Raw genomic sequence first — 6,000 nt, 5'->3', positions numbered from 1 at the left:
TGTTTCCAGACGCGGTCGCCCTGAGGTGAAATGTGGTAGTGGAAAAATATCCTCCTCTCGTCTGTGTGCCTGTCAAAATGTTCTGCATTGTGGACCAAGAGAGTGGGGAGGAGTGGGATCTGGGAAGTAGGGCTGAGAGGGGGGAAAAAGAAAAAGCCTTGAAATTATATCATGTGTTAAAGCAATATTTAGCAGCTCTATCGCAAACCCTCATCGCAACTAAAGGAGCCCCAGCAGAGAGCTATACTGACACCTACAGGTAGCTCTGAGCGGAAGACACTAGAGTGACAGAGACACATCTCAATCAGCATTCTTCCTCTGACTGCCATGATTGGAGGGTTTAAGCACATAAAGCATCTGAGACGCACTGCATTCTACTACAGGCTCTGTGCATGTTGTAGTTACTACAGAACTGAACTATGAAAAAGGAATAGGATCATGGTCCGTAGTCACAAAGAATCTCAGAGTAGGATTGCTGATCTGGGATCACATGATTACACGAACATAGAGGACCTGATCCTAGATCAGGACTCCTACTCTGAGATGCTTTATGAACACAGGCCCTGGTTTATCTCACACTAGTCTAACCCTTATACATCTGTAATATGAATGTAATAACAGTACAAGTAACCAATTATACTGTAATTCCTGCATAATCCCAGCAGAAAATCCCAGCAAAAAAAGGTTTACCCAGATTGTTTGTTGATCTTTAATCATTCATGTCATATAAAGCCAAAAAAGTTTTTTTGTAGTTCATTTGACACATCCAGTCCCAATCCATTTGTGTGAGACCTAGCAAACCGGGTGACCTTTCTGATCTCTGAACTTTGCAAACATGTTGAGGCGTTAGGGTACAAATAAGGCCAAAAACTCTAATGGCTGAAGTTACCCAAACCCTCCCTTCTGACCATGCTTCGGTCTAGTCACCACTGCCTGTTTTCCCCCCAGCATACTCCACATTCCTGAGGGTTTATAAACCAGCCCTGCTCCTCCTTCCTCTGTGTGTTCTGTTCTGCCACGTAGCTGAATCAGATAGTAGCTTTCTACACAGGTTATCCTGCCGGTAATGCCACCAGACCAGCAGTATGCTCACAATAATGGAGTATCTGTAATTGATTGTATTCAGTAATTTCTCATATTTACCCCATTTACTTGTATGAATAATTTTCCTTCACTACTACAATACTTGCCTCATAAAATAGTTTGCTCTCTCACAATTCCAGCTTCTTTTGGGGGTTTTGATAAACTGAACATCTGTGATCCGGTCATGAATTGTGCCGTTAAGCTCTTCCAAGCAGTCTCCTCCTCTAGTTTGACCCCGAGCCTCAGAGTTCGTCCCTTCCTGATGAGACTGCAGAGCAGAGCTGAGCCGATAGTTCTTCATGGCCATAGTTCTTCAAACAGTTATAGAGTTATGCATACAGATATAGGATCTTTAATTTGAGCCAGTTTGCTACAGCAGGAAAATAATCCTGCAGCAACAGGAAATGTGAATTATTATGTGGATTATAATTAATGAACATTTTGTGTAGGGGTTGATCAATTTTTCATTAGGGCAAATCAAGTCTGATAATTTAAAGTGGAAATTACAAACTTTTTAAACCTTCAATACAAGTTTGCATTTCCTGTGCAGGAAAATTCTCAGCATCAAAAGAGGGTCACACTTTATTTGGATAGTCTGGATAGTCCATCTGTAGATGGTCATACCATCATCAAACTATCTGTTTATAAGAAACTGTTGGTAAGGTTACGGTAAGGGTTAGGGTTAGGTTTAGAATAAAGGTTAGGGTTAGGGTTAGGGTTAGGGTTAAGGTTAGGGTTAGGGTTAGGGCTAGGGTAAGGGTTGAGTTTAGGGTTAAGATAAGGGTTAAGGTTAGGGTTAGGGCTAGGGTTAGGGTTAGCAGATAGTTAGTTGAAATGTTACTGATAGTCTGTAGAGCATCTATAGATGGACTATCCAAATAAAGTAATACCCAAAAGAATGATCAAATTAAGATCCTACATCTGTACAGTATCTACATCTCTGTCAAGATTAATATGTGTCTACACACACACACATCACACACACAGTTCTGTCAGTACTGTTGCTGTCCTCCTATGTATGCCATGAACCAGAACCACACAGAACGACAAAACGCTGAACGAGAGAGCTTGGTTTGTTGTTTATGTAAAGTTGTGACAGTGTTTCCTCGCAAAGTTTGTTTGATATGCTTGTTGATTTTGGATCCTGCGACGCGGTTAGCCTCAGTTGCTGTGACTGCTACTATCTGTCCCGGGATCCTGCCAGACCAAAACGTCTGAAGATATTTGGCGTAGCTAGCTACTAGCCTAGTTGGTAGCTATCAAGCTAGTAGGGTTTTCCACAAACAGCTTGAACACAGCCCTTGTGGCTGGGACCAACCTGGGACTGCGGAAGTGTCCCAGGCATGATGCTGTATTTCCTGCTGCGTACTGCCTAACATGGACCAGCCGACGCTGCTACCATGCTACCTAAAGCTGCAGAGGACAGTGTTTCTCTAGCACTGGTGAAAGATCTTTCACACCAACAAAAATATAAGGAGCTGTTACAACAGCAGGAGAATAGCTTCAAGAGCTTTGTCCAAATATTTGTGGATACAACAAACAAAAGAATGGACGATCTCACCATAGATGTCTATGACCTTAAGAACAGTTTGCATTTCTCCCAGGGAGAGCTTGATGTCATGAAACAGGACTGCAAAAAGATGACAAGTAACTGTAAGTCCACGATAAACAACATCAGCACTGTCTGTGAATCTACAGTGTACAGTATGTTTGTGTATTAGAGTAGTCAAACGTTTACTATTTGGTCCTATATCTCTAGCATGCAATGATTACTTCAAGCTTGTGACTCTACAAACTTGTTGGATGCATTTGCTGTTTGTTTTGGTTGTGTTTCAGATTATTTTATGCCCAATAGAAATGAATGGTAAATAATTAATTGTGTCATTTTGGAGTCACTTTTATTATAAATAAGAATAGAATATGTTTCTAAACATTTCTACATTAATGTGGATGCTACCATGATTACGGATAGTCCTGAATGAATCGTGAATAATGATGAGTGAGAAAGTTACAGACGCACAAATATCATACCCTCCCCCCAAAAATGCTATTGCAAATTATTTGTATGACTATTTCATTGCCAACATTAGCAAACTCAGGCATGAAATGCCAACAACAAACTGTGAGCCATCATGCATAAAATACCTAATAATGAAAGAAAAGCATTGTAATTTTTTATTCTGTAAAGTTAGTGTGGGAGAGGTGGAAAATGTTTTGCTGTCCATCAGTAATGAGAAACCACCTGGTACTGACAATTTAGATGGAAAGCTACTGAGGATTGTAGGGGACTATATTTTCACTCCTGTTTGTCATATCTTTAATCTGAGTCTGGAGGAAAGTGTTTGTCCTCAGACCTGGAGGGAAGCTAAAGTCATTCTGCTACCCAAGAATGGTAAAGGTTCTAACAGCCGACCAATCAGCTTACTGCTGGCTCTTAGCAAAAATGTGTGTTTGACCAGATACAATGCTTTTTTTCTGTGAATAAATTAACAACAGACTTTCAGCATGCTTATAGAGAAGGGCACTCAACATGTACTGCACTGACACAAATGACTGATGATTGGAAGAAAGAAATGGATAATAAGAAGATTGTGGTAGCTGTATTGTTAGACTTCAGTGCAGCCTTTGATATTATTGACAATAATCTGTTATTGGCTAAATGTATGTGTATGGTTTTACATCCTCTGCCATATCATGGGTTGAGAGCTATCTAGCCAATCGAACACAGAGTTTTCTTTAATAGAAAATTCTCTAATGTAAAACATGTAAAATGTGGTATTACGCAAGGCAGGTCTCTTGGACCTTTACTGTTTTCTATTTTTACTAATGATCTACAACTAGCATTAAACAAAGCCTGTGTGTCTATGTACGCTGATGATTCAACATTATACACGTCAGCAACCACAGCTAGTGAAATCACCGGAACCCTAAACAAAGAGTTGCAGTCAGTCTTGGAATGGGTGGTTAGTAATAAACTAGTCCTGAACATATCTAAAACTAAAAGCATTGAATATGGTACAAATCATTCACTAAGTTCTAGACCTCAGCTGAATCTGGTAATGAATGGTGTGGCTGTTGAGCAATTGAGGAGACTAAACTTCTTGGTGTCACCTTAGACTGTAAATTGTCATGGTCAACTCCACACACAGAGACACATACTAAGCTCTCCCTCGCCCTCTGCCAATCTGACCATAACTCTATCCTTCTGATTCCTGCTTACAAGGAAAAATTCAAACAGGAAGTACCAGTGACACGCTCAATCCGGAAGCGGATGCTAAGCTACAGGACTGTTTTGCTAGCACAGACTGGAATATGTTCCGGGATTCTTCCGATGGCGTTGAGGAGTTTACCACATCAGTCACCGGCTTCATTATAAAGTGCATCAACGACGTCGTCCTCCACAGTGACCGTATGTACATATCCTAAACAGAAGCCATGGATTACAGGCAACATCCGTACTGAGCTAAAGGCTCATACACCTCAATCTACTCAGATAGGCACACTTGAAACATACGCTAACCTTTACACAGCACTTTACACAGACATCAGTTCAAATACTATTCAAAATAATTTCAAATACTTTAGTTGGGCTTGATTGATTGATTGATTGATTGATTGATTGATTGGTGAACCAATAAAATAGTCACACAACACCCCGCCCATCTCGCACTCCAGGCAGGATAAAGCAAAATAGTTTTTGAGTTTTCAACAGTATTTGAACCCAAGTCTACATCTTTCCCATGACACACAATTCAAATGTCCTCCAGGGGTGCATTCACGGTAACATTAGCCACAATATAGCTATAGGCTAGTCGTCATATAGATTTATTTGACAGTTTCCTATCCGTGTCATGTGAAATTATGTTTGTCAGTGAATGTTCTGTAATATTTCGGTGTTTGGTTTAATATTTTCTGCATCTTTCCATTTGTCCTTCACTCTCGACATAGCCCCTCACATTCCTGCCATAAAGTAGCAGTCATTGTCTGGAAATTCATTACCACTACACACTCAATGGGAATACTGAGTCTGGGATGAGGGATAAATCTCCAAGCCAAGTTTTGGGAACATTTAAGCCGCAAAGAAATGTATGATCCTTTTATATAAAGTTGTGCATGCTGAATGGGAAAGATAATGTAGAGGAGCTTCCAAGGTTATAGACCACCCACAGTCTCAGACATTCCAGTCCTCATTTATATCTCTGACGAAACTGTAGAGAAAGCTTTACACACTCTCACTGTGCCGTGCCTTTTACTGTGAACGGGCTGTGGCTGCTATCAATCTGTCCTAATGTATACAATGACAACAATGAGCTAGCATGCTATATCCACGGCCATGTGAGCAGGCTTTTATTTGTCTCTGAATTCTAGCGCACATCTGGGAGACATTTTGTTATGGTTTACCTTTTGAGAAACAAGAATGGAATTACTTGCTAGCCCTAGGGCTAGGCTAATAATCACGGTGCAGTCTAGATTCAGCCTAAGTGTGTATTTCCCCGGGTCATTTACAGTCCAAAGGTTCTGGGGGTATTCCTATATGGCAATATAATCCTGTTGACGGAGAATTGTAGATATGCAAAAGAAAATCAGGACAGCTGGATACAACATGGTTGAACAGTTACACCATAATATTCTAGACTTGTGGGTTTGTGAACATGCCTCTGAACCTTCTGTGTATCAGCCCACTACCTGCTGAGTTTAATACACCAAAAGTGAGGAACTGTTACTGCTCAAATACATACATCTATCATAGCATGAAATAGGACTCAGTTTTATGAAACCCCAAAGGACACATTCACCTAATTATAAAACACATGGATGGACATGCTCACGGCAGTTGACGGTAGTTTACAATCTATCGTCCCTGTGTGAACTTTATCTCTAGTGTACCATCATGTGTAGATTTGCAGTGACACTAAA

Source organism: Coregonus lavaretus (assembly GCF_964263955.1).
Source record: "Coregonus lavaretus genome assembly, chromosome: 33".
NCBI lineage: Eukaryota > Metazoa > Chordata > Actinopteri > Salmoniformes > Salmonidae > Coregonus > Coregonus lavaretus.
The sequence above is the reverse complement of the archived record's forward strand: the minus strand, read 5'-3'. Positions refer to the sequence as shown.